General features: G+C 41.0%; 1 non-coding gene across 1 annotated transcript; it reads right to left on the reverse strand.

The window, feature by feature from the left end:
• Positions 1-17,291: 17,291 nt before the first annotated feature.
• Positions 17,292-17,398, reverse strand: LOC131481191 (U6 spliceosomal RNA). Its single transcript, XR_009246117.1, has one exon. It is a non-coding gene; the product is annotated as a U6 spliceosomal RNA (small nuclear RNA).
• Positions 17,399-20,550: the final 3,152 nt, after the last annotated feature.

Consider the following 20,550-nt stretch of genomic DNA (forward strand, 5'->3'; position numbering starts at 1 on the left):
TATTCGTTATATACATCATAAATAGGCCCCCAGCACGCACACACGTGCACACACACACACCTGCCCCTATCCAGACAATCCTGAGTGGTGAGCAACAGCTAGCATTCCACATGCTCCTCGCTAGCAATGGCAGTGGACAGTCTAGCACCCCCACATCCCATCCCTTCCTTCTGGTCCATCCACAGAGGGTGGACTCACGTAGTTTTTTATTGTTGAGAGGATAGGTTAGGTCACAGTTACAAGCATGTGTTCCACAATCAAGCTCAGCCATTTACTAGTTAAGAGAATGGAGAAGTTAGCTGATGTAATTCAATGTTTTAGGACTCAGTTTCTTCACCTTCAGTGAAGCTAGGGAAGATATGAGAAATAAGTGAGGAAATACAAAGTATTTTGAATGGTGTTTGACACTCTGTAAGGGCCGTGTGCAAGTCTGCAATTATTTTGTCACTGTTATTAGTCAACAACAATGGAAACATCTGGCTTACTTCTTCCCTGACTCTTCCCTGCCTTGTAGCATTCTTGGCGAATTCAGCATCCATGAAGGTGGAACCCTCTGACTTCGACTTCGACCTTCAGCTGTTTGGCCTCTTTAGTGCGAACTATTTCTTCGTCCAACTTACTTCAGCCACCTACTCATAGTCATCCCCTTGCCCTGGTTATCTCCAGCAGTTGAATCAGCTCCAAAATTATGACTTCATGCATCCCACTTGCACTCTGTTATCTCCCTGCCGATGCGCTGCTGCGTTTGCCTTCCAAACAATGACATCACTGACCTTGACTCCACTTACTCCTTTGCAACTTTGTCACCATCTATGAGCCTCTCAATTATCTCCCCCATCTCCTAGTTATATTAGTTTTAGCATCCCTGCCTTACACAAAACCTAACTTTTCCCTATTGATATTCTTGCCTCAAACACCACTGGATTGAACCAGTAACTGTCTGAGTCAGAACTTGGTGTTCAAAAGTTGGAAAATCACAGCATTTAAAAGGGGATGACCAGAAAGTTCAGATGGTCACTCAGGTGTCAGAGACCCTTATGTTTCCAGGATAAGTTCACTTTCCCATTCTCTGAATTGCAGATTACACATGTTTTATCTCCTGAAGTTTCTAGAATTTTCCAAATTAGCTGATGTTTTATTTTTGTACTTTGCTGATGGAATCAGATGCTCCTTTCAATTGCAAAAGATTTCACACTTGGGTCTTCATCTATACCTTTCCACCCATGATGGAAAATTAGATTCGGCCCCACTCCTTTCCAGGGCAAGCTGTTCCTCTTGCGTTTTGGATTCTAATCCATTGACACTCAAAATATCTTGCTCTTACATTTAGCCTCCTCTTCATCAATGCTGTTGATTTTAGCAATATTTTTCCCCAAAGAAAAAAATCAAAACCTGGACTTGTGCCTAGACTACTAGGCCAGATATTTAGTTAGACTTTTCTGGGTCCTCTCTGGACGGACCTTATCAGCTTGGACCCTCAGGAGTGGATTCCAAGCACTCAGGATTTGGTTACATCAGGTGAATAAGCAACCATCCCTTGAAGTGGCCCATAAGCAGTGCTTTTATAAACAAGCTCTCCAAGACTTATCCCAATGTTATTGTGGCATTTGATCGCTGCTGAAATCCTGTCTGATGATTTAATCTTCTAGCCACAGCACCATTTCTCCACTGTACAACTCTCTGGCTGTTCTCACAGTGTTCTGGTTACTCCTCGGTGCCCTTTCTAGAGACTCCTGCTCCTCAGATCCAGAGTTCAGTGTGTCATAGTACTCCACGGTTCTGTTTTAACCTTTTTTCTTTTTCCTCTTAACTTCAGCATCTCTTCTTGCTTATGCTTTGAGATACAGCTAGGCGTTAGTGACTTTCTGATTTATGTTTTTAGGCAAAACCCATACTCTAGGCTATATTCAAGTGCATAACTGTGAACTTAACGTTGTCATATGAAAATTGAAGGGATATCTCACACTCAACACGACCCAATGGCACCAGAAGTCCCCAACCTTTCGATTCTCCTGAAAGCATCTGCCTTCCCACAAGTTTCCATGTCTAAATCAAGAATTCCACAATCCACCCACTTCCCAGGGTCCCAACCCCAAAAGCATCCTTCATCTCCCTGCTTCACAACATTTGCCTCTACTAGTCAGTCTAATCAGTGCTGTCCTTAAAGTATTCCAACTGCATTTTGCCATTTCTCCAGTAAGGTGAATTGGACTGCTGAGATAGCGTCATAAATTGAATCCCTCCCTTTTAACAGTCTGGTATTCATATGACAGCCAGAATAATCTTTCTAAAATAGTTTACTGTTTAAAACTCTGTTTCAAACCCAATGGAGGGCTCTCCATTGTCTCTGGAAGGTCCCTGCTTCTGTGGCCTCACTCTACTCTGCTCCCCAACCATCCTTCTTCCTCACAAACTCTCTTCTATCCCTGTTCATTCACCAAGACGAGGGACCGTGAAGCTTCTCTTGTCTGCTGAACATTGCAGACCCATTCCTGTCCCTGAGCATATGCTCATGATGTTCCCCGATTAGGGTGGTTTTGCTCATCTGTCCCAGCCTGGCTCCTTCTTTGTGCTAAATGCCTCACTTTCTGCATTCATTCTCAGCCATGCCATCTTATACTATTCTGTTCATTTTGTTCGTCAGTGCTTGAATGTTTCTGAGAGCACTTGCTTGGAACAGTAGTTAGGTGTCGACTTGCCTTTGTTAAGAAATGTCTAGACAAATGTCTTGTTAGAGTTACAAGCCGGTCTAGATTATCCTAAAATCTGCCAAGATCAGCAAAATTATACTTCAACACAACAAATGGCTAAATACGAAAATGAAATAGACACAAGACAGCTGAATGGTACCTTATAGCCATTTTAAGGTATATAGCAGCCGGTCCTGTATATAAACTAAAATTGAAATGTCAATGAGCTAATCATAGGTTGTGGTTAAGAACTTGCTTTTTTTTTTTTTTTTTTACATACTGGTTACTCAAAACCATGTCAATTCCATAATATTGCAAATTGCTGTTGATGTTATATTGGGACTCTTAATTGACTGGGATGATATTCTACCAGCTCTAACTTCGGACCAGAAATGGTCTCCCCAAGAAACTGTTCAACCCATCTGGACAATAAGTAGCTGGACTCTATGCTTGGTATACGTTTGCAAGGAAAGAATCTTGATTGAATTTGAACTGTAATACTACATCAAGGTGGAGGAATCCACCAGGGGGAAGGGGTGTGGGGAGGAGTGGGGGGATTCCTAGATCCTATGAAACTGTCACATAATGCAAAATAATTAATAATAATAATTAAAAAAGAAATGTCTAGAATCCTAGGAAAGCATTATGTTCCCAGAGATTAGCATGTGAGTTTGTGTGGCTGACAAGGAAGACCTGCACTCCACATGGGCAGGCTGGCTGGCTGAATAAATGTCCTAGGCAAATTAGTTATCTCCCCTGAGAACTGGGACGAGCTCATCTCCCACTTTCAAACAACTCCAAGCCGGCTGGATTTTGGACTCCAGATTTTGATCCAGTAGCCTCTGAGCTGAGCTCCCAGGGTTTCAGCCTTGAACTTAGAGTGGTTCCATTGGGTTTTCTAGCTCTGAGGCCTGTCAGTTTAGACTCATTCTTGCTATCAGCAACCTAGGCTCTCCAGTAGACAGAGAGCTGTGTGAGACTTCTACCTTTACTTAATCACATGAGCCAACTTCCTTGATAACATCCCTTTTATATTAATACATATACAATTATTTACTCATCTCTCAAGTGGCCCAAATACCACAACTTGTAACTAATCTATGCATCCCCGAGGAATGTGAACTATGCAAACTACACTGACTGTCTCCTAGTCCGGTTCATTCTGACAAATTTTGTTTAATCTGTTAACCATTCACATATCCACTATGTGTACCTCATGCAGAAGGTAGATCCCACAGTCATATGAGTAATGAAGGAGGGTTTTATAAAATGACTTTATGCAAAGATTTGAAAGAATAAACGTAAGAGTGTGCAATATCCCAAGGGATAACAGAAGCAATGAGCCATCAATACCCCAGTAGAAGGAGAATTACCTGACCCAGAAAGAGCATCTGAATGGAGAGGCCACTTCAAGGGAGGAATGGAAGAAATAGTAAGGAGAAATGATGGGAGCAAGGAAACACCAGCCCACACCTTCTCCCTCAGTCCTCTGATGGTTCTCTAGTGGCTCTTCGAAACAGAAGCCAAATGGCAAACAGCTGACCAGATCAGCAGTGTGTAAAAGTGTGGAAAGGCGATACAGAAGGGAAGATGCCAAATATTTGACACATGCATGGCTATCATTTCTGTGATATGATAATTAATCATATCACAGGAAGCTGGCTTTGGCCACACCTCCTGCTTGGTCTCCTCACTTCTACAATCAGAGCTCAGAGTAGTTCTGTTAATCAGCTGGGACTCAGACAACTGCTGGGGATGTGCTCATGCCCGATTCCCTCTGACACTGGCAGGCCCAGTGCATCATGGCATCATGACACTGACCGTTGAAATTGATTTTTATTTTCTGATAATTTTCATTTTCTAAGTTTTGATCACTTTTCTTTCTTTTTTTTTTCCAGGATCACTGTTATCAGTATCTTATTCCTAGTTTCCATAAAATAACTTTCCAAAAAATTCAATATTCTGGGACTTGAAGAGATACTGAAGGTAAGTTAGTGGGTTGCAATTTTGAGAACAGAAATTGTCACAGACACTGTGATCATCTGACAAACGTGTTAAAAAGATTTATTCAGAATTAATGCTCAAAAGCCACTTCAGGTACATTAAATCTTTTTTTTCTTTTGTCTGTAGATGGTATTAATGTCACATTCGCAATTGAATGTATTTTCATCCATCCATGAATGTTAAACATCTGCTTTGTGGTGGGACTTTCTACACTGGAGTAGGAAAGGAAAAGGCAATATCATGTGCATTATAAAGGCTATCTGCTGATGACTTACTAGAATTTGGTGTGTGTCACGTCCTGGAGTTCTGTGCTACTAATTTCCTTTAAACAGTGCATAACTGGTACTGGGATTTGTCTACTGAAAAGATTGATGACAACGATAAGTGTTCACTTTCAGTCACTGTTTCCCAAGGACTGTGTCATGCTCTCAGGTTTTCATATTCTCACTCTCTGAAACTTAAACATATAGCTCTGTGAGTCTTACTAACGTAATTTGGACTTATAGTCGTAAAAAGCCCCAAAGGCGCTGTTTATAAAATCATCTGATCATTTCTTCTATTTTTTAATTTCTGTGTTTCATAGTAGCATATGCATATTATCTTTTCTTGAGTTTGCAGCTTGAGATGTCAGTGTTTGTCTTGTAGTTTGGAAGGTGAGAATTTCGTTGTCACATGTAGTATGGGAAAAAACGCTATTCTTCCAAACTCCCAAAACATCAATAATCAGTGCTTAAATTTGCACACACAATATCATGATTGTGCCCCATAGTGTGTGATTAAAGCATTTTATCTGCTATTTTAGTACTGATGTTTTGTGTTTCTGGAGACAAAATTTACCCTCTATTTTTGAGTTGTTACACGTTAACTATCACTAATTTATCCACAAACTCTCTTTCAGGCCACAAAACACTGCTTATTGTTGTCAAATGCTTCAAGTGATCTGTTGGTTGATATATTTTCCCTTGGGTCAACTTCCTGGAGCCTTCTAGCTCTTGCTGCAACATTGCCACGCCACTTCCATGAGGCTGTGTCACAGTGAGCTTGCCACTTTGCTATGCCAGCATTTTAGATTAACTTTCTCCTCTCCTCTATAATGGATCTCTGTTTTCGAGGTCTCTTTCCTGGATGACTGGTTGAGCATAGTTCCCAATAGCTTTCTGAGTAAGGTAAGATTTTTCTGGATCAGGCAAGAGTTTTAAAACTTGAATGCCTGGAAGCGTCTGTGTTGTCTTCTTATTCACCTGCCTAGTAATTTAGGGAGAAATGAGATGCTAGATTGGAAACTAGTTTTGATTAAGTGCTTGAAAAATGTCATGTTTTAATGGTCATTAGTGTGACCTGTGCAGTTGGTAGGGGCAGAGGAATTTGACCCATCTTCTGCTCTTTCCCCAGCTGCATAGCAGGGAGCTGGAATGGTAGTGGAGCAGCTTGGACTCTAAACTGGTGTTGCAGGCAGAAGCTTAATCCATTAAGCCACAGTGCTAGCCCCAAATATCACTTTGCCTTTTATCTTCTGATGTCCACCCTCCTGGACTGTTATCCCTTATCTCTGGCTTTCTCTGTTACAGTCTCTAGGATAGCAAATGTTCTGTGCTTTGCCAGGATGATGGAGAAATAAGCGTTGCAGTCTCAGGATTAGGTGGTACATCTGTACTTGTAATTCTTCACACATTTTCACCCAACTTTCCTGTGCTGTCTCCTTTCTAATACTCCCAGGGCCAACACACTTTGAGCATTTCTACAGTTTCTGACATTAACTTTTTGACTTCCCAAATGTGGGCTCAGGTTTCAACTTGTTCTACCCTGCTGAATTGGCTACTACAGCCCTCTGTTCCCCAGAGTTAAATATGTAGCTGACATCTCTTATCTGATATCATTAAAGTTTTGGTTTTATTTTGTCCTGGCAAGCTTATATCATTTTTCTTTTATTCCATTACTGCCAATTTATTGGCTTATATAAGGGAACAAAGTAAAAAAGCATGACTTTAAGTTGTGTTTTAGCAGATGGGCCTCTTCGGTGCTGGTATTCTCTGTAGCACTTTCCCGCTCAATTCTTACACCACAGTAGGGACTGGAAAGCGTTCCACTTTCTTAGTGGTGAAGAGCTGACATGTTAGGCACATCGCTACTGTCCCACAGCACTCAGGTGAGATGACTGGGATGTGAATCTGCACAAGTTTTGCCTTCAGCAAATTTCACTGTCATCATGAAACCCTTTAGACACTCCTTGATAATCATGTTTAATGTATGTTTGGTCCATGGTTATTTCAATTCAGATCACTCTTCCCTGAGTCCAGATCCACTTCTGGTTCCATTCTGACAGTCCAACCAGTGCTGAGTTCATCTCATTTGCTCTGTGTAAGGCCTCTGTTCCTGTTGGTAATGGAACATACATTGGGGGCCTAATCTGCAATGATTGCCATGCTATCAAAAACTGGCATTTCTCAACTCTCACTGATTAGTTATTCAAATATCTGATACAGGAAAATGTAGGATGATTAGCTACATTATTTTCCTCAAGTTGTATTTGTGCTTAACATTTCTGTCACATTCTGAAAGATACCCTTGTTTGCATTTCAGGAATTTGCTGCCTTTTCTTTGGCCACAGATATTAATACTTCTTAATTTGACCCTTGTTAAAGGTACCTGAGATAAATACTTATTTTGTTTTTCTTCTCTCCAGGGAAGCACTCTTTCTTTGGTCTCTGTTTAGTGTTCATGAATTAAATACACTTGTTCCCCTGGATTCAAGGGGTTGGAATCCATATATCAGCTAACTGTGGAACAGAAATATTTCTTAAAAATTATGTCTTTACTGGACATGCATATTTTTTTCTTACCATTTTTCCTGAGACAGCACAGTACAACTATTCAGATAGCATTTTCATTGTATAAGGGAACTGATACAGAAGTTTTAAATCTAACAGATTTAAAATATCAGGAAGGATGTATATAGGTTTAATAAAATATGCTATTTTGTAGAAGAGACTTGAGTCCACAACGTTTTGGAACCTTCAGTATATCCTGGAGCCAATCTTCTGTTGTCAAGGGATGACTATGCCTGTGAAGTCAAAGTACTGCCCTCACCATGTGGAAAAGGGCTGCACCGGGCCTGGTTCAATGGGAAACTCAGAGGATGTGCTTGGCTCCTAGCCTCATATAAACTTAACGTCAGCCATTGTGGCCACTTGGGGAATGAACCAGTGGATGGAAGCTCTTTCTGTCTCTCCTCTCTGTAATTCTGTTTCTCCAATAAAAATAAATAAATCTTTTTTCTTTTATTTTTTTAAAGTATTGTATCTGGAGTTAGCAGGCTCTTGCTTTATCACTGCATTTACCAACTGCTTGCTGTATGCTTTTAGTTAATTGTAACTTCTACATCTTAGCATTTTTAACTGAACAGTGGGCTAATTATCCATATTTTTTCCCATTATAGGATAGATCAAGGACAAATTCTTAATGTAAAACAATACTTTGCTGTTTCAACATAGTTTATGTCAAACTGGTGTTGGTTTACAATCATCACAATTTGACCATATCCATATACTATTTATATTAATAGTAGTTAGTCATTATGTTTTACTTAAGTGAATTCCCCTCCATTTTAAAGAAATTACTTATAAAGCAACTTTGTAAAAAAAAAAAAGAGAGAGATAAAAAGACAAAGGCAAAATAAGTAGAAGAATAACCATACTTCATTGAGAAGATGATGCCCAGTGGACAGCCTCAGGAGAAGCGGACAGGAGTGAGCCTTAGACTCTGGGACTAGCTTTTCAGTGGGTTGGATCAAAGGATGGGCAAGGATGACAAAGGAAGATGGAGACTTGAGGCAGCAGATTGATCAGCTCGGGAAGGAAGATGAGCCTGCGAAGGGGCAGAGGTTTCAAACTGAGTGGTAGGTGAGACCATATGGGTGGAAGGAGTTTGTTACTGAGGGAGGAGAACTGGAGGGAGGGAGGGAGGGAGGGAGGGAGGGAGGGAGGGAGAGAGAGGGAGAGAGAGGGAGAGAGAGAGAGAGAGAGAGAGAGAGAGAAAGTTTAGTTTAGAGAGGTCCTGAAAAGATTGGGGCTGAGGGATTGTGAGAACTTGAGGAAGTATCTGAAGTTGTAGATGAAGAGAGGACACTGGGTGTATTAAATGGTGAAACGTCAGGCAAGATGAGAAAGAGGTGTGGGTAGGGCTTGAAAAACTCCTGTGTCCATGCAGATGGGGGGCATAGGTACCTTTGTAAGGAGGCAGGAGGTTGAGCAGACGTGGTGCCGGAATACGTGTCCTCATCATTTTGTTCTGTGGGTTTCTTCCTTGCACTGGACTCTCAAAGCCTGGAGGAAACAGGCAGTACATCACACACACTCCATTAACAGCTGGTTGTGATTACTGCAGACTACCACCTGCATCTGTACAGCACTTTGGAAACATTCCACAGATGTATGGAATGATTTTGAACACGCATCATAGTCAGATTCTCTTATATTTTTCCCTGGTAAATACTCACTCTGTTATCTGGGAACTGAAAATGAATTCTGCAGGCATACTCCGCATGTGTGTATTTACCTGAGAGAGTAGACAATAGTTATCCTCAAGATTATAAGTTCTGGAAAGTCAAAGGATTTTAAAAATTAATTATATAAAGTGACCACATTTCATCACGCACTTCAATTTTCTTTTTAAAATTCTTACAATGGCATACTTACAACACTTTTTAATAGTTGACAAATGCAATGCTTTCTTCTTTTTGATTTTTGTTCTGGCTTTTCTCAAAGAAAAAAGATAACTCTAAATTCTTGCTTTAAAAATTTTGGATTAGAAAGGGGAAGGGTTGTAATAAAGACAGTGAGAAAGAGTTAAATCATAAATTACTTCAAGTGGGAAGTCGGGGGACAGCTCAGCACTCCTTGCTGGAGTCTCACACTCAGTGCCTTGGAGAGGGAGGATACACTGTCTTGGGATTGAGATTTCCAGACTCGGAGGCTACGATCTGAAATTCTGCACTCACTCCAATGGACAGCATCAGTGCACACACTCACTTACCCATCTTCAGCTTCAATGAGGTCATTTGAAAGGATGGTGGTATGCTTTAGTCTGAATAGTTGTATCAACAGGGAGAAAGAAGAAGAAAACAGTTTCATGGGAAAGGAAAGAAACCTTCATAACATCCCCCACCCCACTTTCTGTGTTCTTTTTTTCCTTCTTTTTCTTGCTTCTGTCTAATATGTGAACTTACACTTGAGTCCCTTGTAGATCCTGTAAATAACTTCTTCTTTCATGCAAAACGAATCACTGTGCTTTTGAGTATCCATGATCGTTGGGCTGGGAGGTGGTAGGATTTTGAAGCTATAGAAAAGGTCAGATTCGTTTAGTCTTTTACTATGCAGTGAGGTGAAGTGATGTGCCCAAGCTCACCCGACCGGCTGGCAGCAGCTCTGGGTGAGGTCACAATCCCTGCCCTCCATCTGTTGTAAATCCTCTTGGACGGGCTGTGTGGCAAGATACCAGCAAAGCTTATTGGAAAGCATTTAAGGATGTTAGAATGTCTGCAGATGTGATTTTAAAGGTTATTTATTTGTTTTACTGCAGATCATGACTTCCCCTCCATCCATCTTCTTGTTCCAGGGCCAGATTCTGCCCTTTGATGTTCTTTGTGGCATTCTGGTTGCCTTTGGCCCGAATCTGAAATAGGGCTTGACCCAAAGCTACTGGTGTCTTTGTTTGCTCTCAGAGGACTTCCCTTCCCTGCAGGGGATTCTGAAAAGTCAGTTGTCTCAGAATGACTTTCCACATCAGCTACATCCTGCTGTGTCCATTTCATAGAATCTTGGAGCAGGGGGAAACCTCTGAGGTCATGAATCTGACCTCCTGCCCAATTCAGGCACGTTGTCCAAAAATTCCCTGGCAGGTGGTCACTGGTCTTATGGCTAGAAGGACATCAGGGCTCAATGAATGTGCTGGCTTTCTTTTGGAGGCCAAGAAGCTGAAACTCAGAGGTGACATGATTCATCCCTCTGCTGGTAGAAGAGCTAAAACTGTGACTGGGGATCTGACAAAGAGCCTGTAGATCTGTCCAGAGTGTCATTCAACCTCTGAGAAGTCTTTCAAAAATTTTCCTGTCATCATCCATTTGTTTATAGATTGATCCTAATTTCATGGAGCCCTCATTTTATCTAGTATACTAGTAATGGACAAGTATCTGTTTTAGCAGAGGAAAAGTCAACAGAGCAAAGAATATTCCTTAAAACAGTCTTTGGGAGTCTACATTTAGTAACAGATTACGACACACTTGGCCAAAGCCGAAAACAACACAAAAATGTTGTCCTCAGTTCTGGAAATAGGAAGGATGAGGTGACCATTGCTGGGCTAAACTAATAGGGTGCTGAGACTTTTCATGGTGTGGGATCTACAGCAAGATTGGCAGATGAAGTGGAGTTCAGCTCCGCATGCCCGACAAGAGCCATATTTCTTTATTATGATTTCTGATATATATATATATATATATATATATGAAATATCTTTGTGTATATGTGTAGGTATGTGTGTTTTATATAAATCTTTCTGTAGTCCCACATTTCCTAAGCAGATAACATTATTTTGATGCCCCTGTATATAGCCTATCACAGTGTATTTTCCATGCACACTGGAAAAGAATATATATACTGCTGCTGTTGAATCATGCATACTGGAAAATAATGTGTATGCTGCTGGTGTTGAATAATATGTCTAAATGTCAACTGGGTCAACCTGGTTGATAAGGCATTAAGCTCTTCTATGTCTTTATTGATTTTTGGAATATTTGTTCTATCAAATAGTGAGAGAGAAATGGTAAAGACTCTAATTTGAATTTTAGATTCGTTTTTCTCTCCTTTCAACTCCACCAGCTTTCAATTAAAATATTAGAAAACTTGGTGTTAGATGCTTAGCCCTGTAGGAACATATGTCTTCCTGTATAATTAGCCCTGTTATTGTCCTATAAAATGCCTCTACTATCCCAAGAAGTATTGCCTAAGCTATTCTAGATCTGATATGAATATAATTAATCCAACTTTCATAAATTGGTGCTGGCTCAATATATCTTTCCCTGACATTTCAGCTAAATTTTTAAATGTCTATTTTATCTAAAAGTCATAAAATAACAGCTTATTTTTAATTTGTATTGATAATCTATCTTTTAATGTATGTGTTCTGTCTTTGGTAATTACTGTAAATATTTCACATGGTTTAATTAATATCAACTACTTTTCAGCTGTATTATACTTGCTCCATCTGCCTTTTTAGCTTTTATCTTTAAGTCTTTTGAATTATTTATCAATGAATTTTTACAATTTATACATCTTGAAAAATGCTTTTGGACATGGTGTGATCACCTTGGCAGCTGCAGCTTGAGATGCGAGAATTTCCCATTGGAGTGGCTAGTCTCATGCTCCAGCTTTGCTCTTGACTGAAGCATACCCTGAAACACAGCAGGCGATGGCCCGAGTCATTGGGAACTGCTGTGGGAAGCCCGGATTGAGTTCTGGGCTCTGGCTTTGGCCAAGCTCAGTTCTATCTGTTGTGAGCATTTGAGAAGTCAACTAGAAGATGGTAACACTTCTTTGTCTCGCTCTCATTTTCTCTCTCTATTTCTGCTTCTGAAATAAAACTCTAGACAGATGCTTATAGTGGTTGTTTAAGACCTTATAACACTGACCCTCAGATAATTAATTGGCATCTACTATCAAATATTATGATGCATTAAGTGTACTTTTTATATCTTAAAAGATATTGTGCTCCTGTTTCTTACCACTCATTAACCATGTTATTGCTGTCAGTCATTTTATTTACATACATGTGACAAATACAGGTTGTGTTACTATTATTTTACTCTAAAACTATATAATTTCTTGAATAATCAAAAGGAAAAAGAAAGAAAAGAATTTCACACTTGTACTCATTGTTTTCTTCGTGTAGTTTCAATTTTTTGTCTGGGAAATTCTTTTAGCCTAAATAGCTTACTTTTCATTGCACACTTTCTAGCCATGCTTTTTGTTGAAATCAGACCTCTGTAATGTCAATGAAGGGCCCAGTCTCCTTTCTCTCTCCCTTAGTCCAAGAAGTTTCTGTCTGCTCTTTATTCAAAGGAAGCCACTAACCTATTGAGACTGACACAGCCGGCCTTTCAAGGTTCTAATCAGACAATGCAAGGAGTCTTGGCTTCTCCAACAGATAATAATCTTACCGGACAGCATTATTCAAGAAGAGTTTGTTGAAGAAAATTCAAGATCTGATCAGACTTAACACCAGGGACAAACTGGAGTCTGCCAGGATATTACAAACTCCCTAAGGAGCATGGCTTCCCCAGCCAATCAAAGAAAGGTCATGAGCACCACTGACCAATCAGGAACTTGGATACAAACTTATCGTACCTGTCAGCCACAATTTCAACCTATAAGAACCTTCCCGTCAGTTCCTCAGGGAACTTGGGAACGAAGCATCGGCTTCTTGGTTCTTGTCGCTTTGGGACTTCTGTAGCGTTGCTTCAACTTTAGGGAGTTGCATAGCAGCGCTTTCAGCTCTGATGCGACTGAAAAAGCTTTCATGACACCTTAATTTTTGAAATCATTTTCAATGGATGTTTCCATTTGTGTTTCCCCCATCAGCATTTTAACAATTATATTCTGGCTTACATAATTTCTGACAGAAAGTCTTTGTGTTTAGGTAGTATGTCTTCTTTCTTGTTGACATCATGATTTTTTCTCACCTTCATTTTTACTAGTTTGTATATGAAAATGGCAGAGGGTACGTCCCTTGGTTATATATGTTTATGTTTATCATGTTTTGTGTTCTCAAAGATTTCTGGGTGTTTGATTCTGAGACTTTCATTAACTTTGCGAAATTCTGTGATTAGCTCCTCAGATATTCATCTGTTGCACTCTTTTAGTTTGTCTCGGATTCCAATGCCACGTGTGTACAAGTTCTTGATCTTTGTTGTAGCATCATAGGTCTTGGATGATCATTCTCCATGTTTTCTGCTTCCTTTGTTTTTTTTTCCATTTGTTTCAAGTTATGGAATTTCTGTTTACCTACCATCAAGTCCTCTAATTTTGTGTTCAGTTTTCTTAAGCCTGTTTGCAAGTTCAACAAAGGCAATTTTCAACTCTGATACAATGTTGCCCATATCTAGTATTGACATTGATTCTTTATTGTAATTTACATCTATTGCTAAAATTACCATTTGATCATAATGTTTCAATTAACTGCTTTAATTGTTTCAATTACCCTAAATGGACATTTCAAAATCTCTTTCTTTTTTTTCTGCTCCCGTTGATTGCTCTGTCTGTTGATAATGTGCCTTGCTTTTCTTATTTCTTTTAATATATGTATTCATAATATTTTTATTCTAGTGTGCTTAATATACATATTTTTTCTTGTCTAAAAATGAGTATGACTTTTTTGGGGGATGGCTAAGGAGGAGCCGTGTGATTTGAGTCAACTGTGTCAAGAAGAAAGATTAAAAATATGTAATTGCATTTATGACCTTGGAGCTTAAAGGAGGAATTTGTGCCTGAAGTGCAATTGTGAAATCCTTGGCACACAGGTATTAGCACGTGTAGTGGGAAAGGCTGGACTCAAGGCACACAGTGAGAAAATCTGAAAAAAGGAAACGAACTCCAAGCCTGAGTTCTGAGACTCGAGTTAGGGGATTAGGAGCCACAAATGAAAGTGGCCCATGAGAATTCTTGAATGAGGAAGGAGGAAGCCCAGGAGGTGGTGATGGCTTAGAAGCTGAAGCGGGAAAGGATGCAACTTGATAAGTATTAATGGAATGACATGCAGATATCTTTGATTCAAAAGCTTCTATAGCCTTCTTTACACCAGGAGTGAGAGGGATAAAGGGTGGAATGGGTTGGAAAACTTTTTATTTTAAAGGGAAAGGTAGCAATTGTTTTAAACTTTGAAGAACACCAGGTGCAACTGGGACATTCACTCAGAGAATGATTTAAAATGTAGCCACTTAAAGCTATAAAAATCAGTCCTTGTTCAAGATCTATAAATCAAAATGAATCAAAAATCGAAAACACGACTTTTGCCCATGTTCCCAGTGCGTGCCATCTGTAATACACTCTATTATTGACTTAATTCAGTTTTGCTTTTTTTAATTATATGCTTGGGCCCGGTGGCATGGCCTAGCGGCTAAAGTCCTTGCCTTGAACGCGCCAGGATCCCATATGGGCGCCAATTCGAATCCCGGCAGCTCCACTTCCCATCCAGCTCCCTGCTTGTGGCCTGGGAAAGCAGTCGAGCACTGCCCAAAGCTTTGGAACCCTGGATCCGCATGTGAGAGACCCGGAAGAGGTTCCTGGTTCCCTGCTTCGGCTCGGCACAGTACCAGCCATTGCGGTCACTTGGGGAGTGAATCATTGGACGGAAGATCTTCCTCTCTGTCTCTCCTCCTCTCTGTATATCTGACTTTGTAATAAAAATAAATAAATCATTAAAAAAATAAATTATATGCTTGAGGAACAGAGATAGAAAGAAAAGGCTCCATCCTGCTGTGTCAGGTTGGACCACTCAGTCTCTTGTTGGAGCTTATGCTGGGAGTCAGAAACTCAGCTTAGTTCTCCTATGTTGGTAGCAGAAACTCAGGCACTTGAGCCATCACTTCTGCCTCCCAGGATTTGCATTAGCTTGAGTCCAGGCACTGTGATGTAAGGCATGGGCATCTTAACTGCCAGGCTAAATGCCTGCCCCTACTTTAACTCCAGAAACACTTATTACTGCATGATGATACTCAGGCATCCCCATTTTAATCAACTATTTCATACTAACAATAACTAAGTAACTCAACCAGGATCATTTCACCAGTACTAGAGGGTTTTTTTTTTTTTCTTTCTTACTGGGGATTTGTATCTAATCTGGCAACTGTGCTTTTCCCAAGACACCATTTCTCATTCCATTTTGCTTAACCACAGAGTTGGTAATGAAATGCAGCATGTACTCAAGTCCCGGATTTGCATGAGCAGCCTCTAAGTGGCTTTCTAACTCTGGCAGCGTAACAGGGAGAAAGGGTATTTCCCTATTCTTTCATTTTCTCTTTAAATGTCAATTCACTGAAACCTCAATGGAGGCACAGATATTTTCCCCTTGTGTCATACCAAGAGGTGTCATTGTGATTCACGACTCCACCATGTGAACTCTGCCCACAGAGACACTGTTTTCAGAAAACTGAAGTTCAAATATGGTAATATTGTCTTCTACTTTTCATAGCTTTCACCTGTCAAGACACGTGTGTTGGCAGATGTTTTTCAATCAATTGTAAACTGATTGCTATTAGAAATTCTCCCCAAAGGTCAACCTGCCTTGTTAGAATTGCTTCTGCTAAGTAAAACAGTTTAATTATCAAAAGTAATAATGCTTGTTGAGGGATTTCTGTAAACAGAAGGTGATCAAAGGCATCAGACACCTGGGCTCTAGCAAAATGTCTGGGATGCTGAAACTTACCAAAAACTCCAGTGGTCTATTTCAATTATCTGTTTCAGCAAACACTCCTTTTCTTTCTTTCTAAATCTGGAATGTGTGTTTTGGTAAGACGCTCTATATGTAATCCAAATAAGGGGCCTCATTTTACCTGATTGTTCAGTAATGTAAGTAAAAATGCTTTCTCAGCTGCCAGACATACGCATTTGTCCCTTTTCTTTCTCAGGAAGCAGAAATGTGGTTGCCACATATTAGACAGCCAGTGAACGTGTCTTATGTCATGCCAGGAAAGGGAATTACTAGGGTTCTCTGATTGTAAGATTTGAAAGGGACCAGAAAGAATTGGGAAGGTCACTATTTAGGCATGAATAACAGACTGTCAGCCTTCTGTGGGCATGGATACTTGATTGCTTCCCCAATGAGTGTTATTCATGCAGCAGGCACAGTGGTTGTGACTATAAAATTAAAAAAAAAATTTTCACTGAAATGTTGAGCTTGGAGCTCATCTGAATATCAGATCACAAAAAGAGTCAAAGTGAACCAAGGGACTGGCATGGCAGCCTAGACTGGCCAAGATATAAGGTTGTGCCTTATATCACAACCCCACCATCCAATATAGGTACCAGTTCAAGTCGGCTGCTCCACTCTGAACCCAGATCCCTGCTAATGTGCCCAGGGGAGCAGTAGAAGATGGCCCAAGTACTTGGGCACCTGAACTCATGTGGAATACCTGGATGAAGCTCCTGGCCCCTGGCTTCAGTCTGGCCTAGCCATGGACCACAGGGACCATCTGGGGAGTGATTCGAAAGGTAGATCTCTCTTCCCTCTCCCTCCTCCCTCCCTCCCCGTGTGTGTGTGTGTGTGTGTGTGTGTGTGTGTTTCTATCACTGTGACTGTGACTTTCAGATAAAAATTTTCAAGGAAGGATGACTCTGGAGATTGACAACCAGATTTTGTTGAACAGATGGTCATCGGAGAGATCAAAGACATGGGTTCTGGGCTTAACTTTTCTTTTTTTTTCTTTTTCTTTTTTTTTTTTTTTTTAAAGATTTATTCATTTTTTTTTCTTTTTTTTTTTTTTTTTTTAAATTTTATTTTAAATTCATTAATTACATTGTATTATGTGACACAGTTTCATAGGTACTGGGAAAAAATATGGAACGCTTCACGAATTTGCGTGTCATCCTTGCGCAGGGGCCATGCTAATCTTCTCTGTATCGTTCCAATTTTAGTATATGTGCTGCCGAAGCGAGCACAGATTTATTCATTTTTTATTACAGCCAGATATACACAGAGGAGGAGAGACAGAGAGGAAGTTCTTCCGTCCGATGATTCACTCCCCAGGTGAGCCGCAACGGGTCGATGCGCGCCGATCCGAAGCCGGGAACCTGGAATCTCTTCCGGGTCTCCCACGCGGGTGCAGTGTCCCAATGCATTGGGCCATCCTCGACTGCTTTCCCAGGCCACAAGCAGGGAGCTGGATGGGAAGTGGAGCTGCCGGGATTAGAACCGGCGCCCATATGGGATCCCGGTGCGTTCAAGGCGAGGACTTTAGCCGTTAGGCCACGCCGCCGGGCCCTTAACTTTTCTTTATTCTGTAAGGCTACGAAATTCTCGAGGCCTCAGTTTTTCTATCTGCAAAACAAATAGAACGTTCCTCTGCTTGGAGTTGCAAGACTTACTGGTATCTTCTTTTCATGTTGATAACCCCCTTTGGTACATGACTCAAGGACTCAACACTATTGAAATCGCTAGAAAAAAGGCAAATGTTGCAGTAAGCAACTTTGCTGGAAGGATAGAGGAGCCATTTCCAGGACTTTAGGAATCGCAAAGCGTTTATAGGCCTTACCCCGTGGGACCCGAAGGCTTGTAACATGTACAAGAGAACATTGTCTCTTGGAATCTGCTTGTAATCTTTGCATGGGCTCATGTGTCACCTGAAGGGGTTAAGAGGAAGCTAGATGTCATCTTGTCAGCCTCCTTGATCTCTTCCAGCTGGAAGTCATCTCCTCACCCTCTGAGCACCCACACTACCATCTGCATCCCTCTGGCAGCACCTCAGGTCTTGGCTATTCATAAAGCTGGTCAATCTTTCTCTCTGGGTTGTCAGCTTAGAGGCAAGAGTCATGGCTGGGCCACCAGTAAACTCTACAGAGTACAGCCAACATGTCCTACAACAATAAAAGATCATCACCTGCTTGTAGAGTGGCTGGATAGATTGATGGAGGGAGACGCACCCCAGCTATTCTCTTTGGTGGGCTGGATCCTGAGTCTCTTGCACAAGGCTTGGCATATGGTGGACAACCCTCACATGCTCAAAAAGATGCCCCTTTCTCCTTGTTTGTGCTAATTCTTCAGGGCTGGGCTTAGAAGATAGCATTTCGAAGACCCTAAAGAAATAGTTATTGATTAACTAAACTCACTGTGTTTCTAAGCCACAAGAGACTAAAAATTACAGAAAGATTGTTTTATTTAATACATTCCTCTCCAAAATATTGTAATATTACAACTAGAAAGCATCATGTACTGTTCCTTGAATCTCTAGCCTATGGTCTACAGCAAGGGTCAGAAAACGTCAGTTAATGGGTCAAGCTCATTTTGCAGCTACCTGCTTTGATGCAAGTGGTTTATTCTGAAGGAAGCAGATGTAATTCTTCAGTAGCATCTAGCCAGGATCCCACTGAAAGCTGTCATCTGAAATTTCCAACTTGTCTTTATTCCCACCCCATATGACTTCTCTCCAGTGCTTTTCGCATTCCTTTTACATTTCCATTTATTGTCTTCAAATCTATGCCATACCATCCCAGCCTCCTGATCATTCCTTCCATCCCTATCATCTCTGTGGCCTCGCTAATTCTCCATTGGTTGGTAAGTCCTTCACTCTGTCTCTTTTCGCCTGCCTCAATTGTGGTCCTTTCCAGGGAACCTTTTTGACTCAGGCATCCCTCCTTTGTGTTCCGTCCACTGGTAATTCTGACTTGCAGGTGGGGTGCAGTGGCCAGGACCCTTTACTGTACCCTCTGCTGGGAAGCCTATTCCTTCTGGTTTCTCTTACCTTTTGAGACCCCTCCGAAATGTCATTGCCTCAGAACAGCCAGCCAGTATTCTAAATTCCTGACCTATGCTTTCAAAGGCCTTCTCCAAAGCTTTCACTCCAACGCAGCTGAGGTGACTCACTCAGTTGTTATTCCTTTAAACTCTTCCTACTGGTGAAACAGATAGCTCTGTTAAGGCAAGGAACACATCTTCCCTACAGAGCAAGGTAAACTTGAAGCTGGTCCACGGAAAGAGACCAGTCTGGTAAAGGAATAGAGTTGACTTCACTCTTCTAATGTAAAATAATCAGTTTAGGAGTGAGTCAGTTTATCAAAAGCACTGAGAAACTAGCCTCTGTCAGTCAGAGCCAGACAGGAGGGATGGCTGTATTAGTCTCTTCATTGAGAATAAGACTTAGTCCTAGTCAAGAAAGAATAATAAATGCTAACGGTGATGCAGATTTCTTGGCAGAAGTATTGTCTGCGTCCCATTAAAAGAAAATCATCTATTCTTACCCTCCATGCCCCCCCTACACACCAACAATAAAAAGAATATAGCTCTGGGTTCATTTTTAAAAAATAAAATTAGGTTAAAAGACAGGGTCTTTTGGTCACATGGTTCCAGATAATTCATATTTAGGCGATTTGTTCCAAATGTAATCAGATTCCAGAGGTCTATGAGAGTTTATTTATTTATGAAAATGAGGATCCAGCACCTTTTGAAATAAGTTCTTTAATGCAACAGTCTGTGTGTCCTGGGACAGCACTAGAAAAATAGCAACCCGGTTCTCTCACCCAGGAAACTCACAGGCTGCAATGCTTATTTTTGAAGCAGCTTTTATTTTCTGCCAGTTGAGAGCATGCTCCCCTCAGGAATAACCTGCTGGCTGCCTCGGAAATGCTGATGCGTGCATTGTATAATGTCAGCCTTCCTGAGTGCCCCTCTCTGTGTGCGGTTCCTCACAGCAGGGAGGTGTCCAGCCCACCTCTTCACCTCTTCCCACTCCCCACCTTGCTCTGAGAATTGAGCATTATTTCTGAGAAAACTGAAATAAAATATGCATAGGACCTATCCCCGAAAACAGGTGGGTCTATTTTCAAAACAAAGAATGGAAGAAACCTAGTGCAGAGATTTGAGAGAGTTTTTGAGTTTTTCCCCAGCCCCCACTTTTCAAACCCCTTCCTGCCTAAGTTTATGTTTGCTGAGGCCTCTTGGTCAGCCCCACTTCCTGGGTTGCCTTCAGAAATAAGAGAGGAGCTTAACAAACATTTCCACGTTTGCTTTTCAAGCAAGGGCAGGTAAGAAGGGCTCCATTCACAAGAGGTCTGGCAAGCGAAAATAGCAGGTGTAGGCTGGGCGGAAAGAGATGAAA

This window comes from Ochotona princeps, chromosome 9, assembly GCF_030435755.1.
Source record: "Ochotona princeps isolate mOchPri1 chromosome 9, mOchPri1.hap1, whole genome shotgun sequence".
In the NCBI taxonomy this organism is placed as follows: Eukaryota; Metazoa; Chordata; class Mammalia; order Lagomorpha; family Ochotonidae; genus Ochotona; species Ochotona princeps.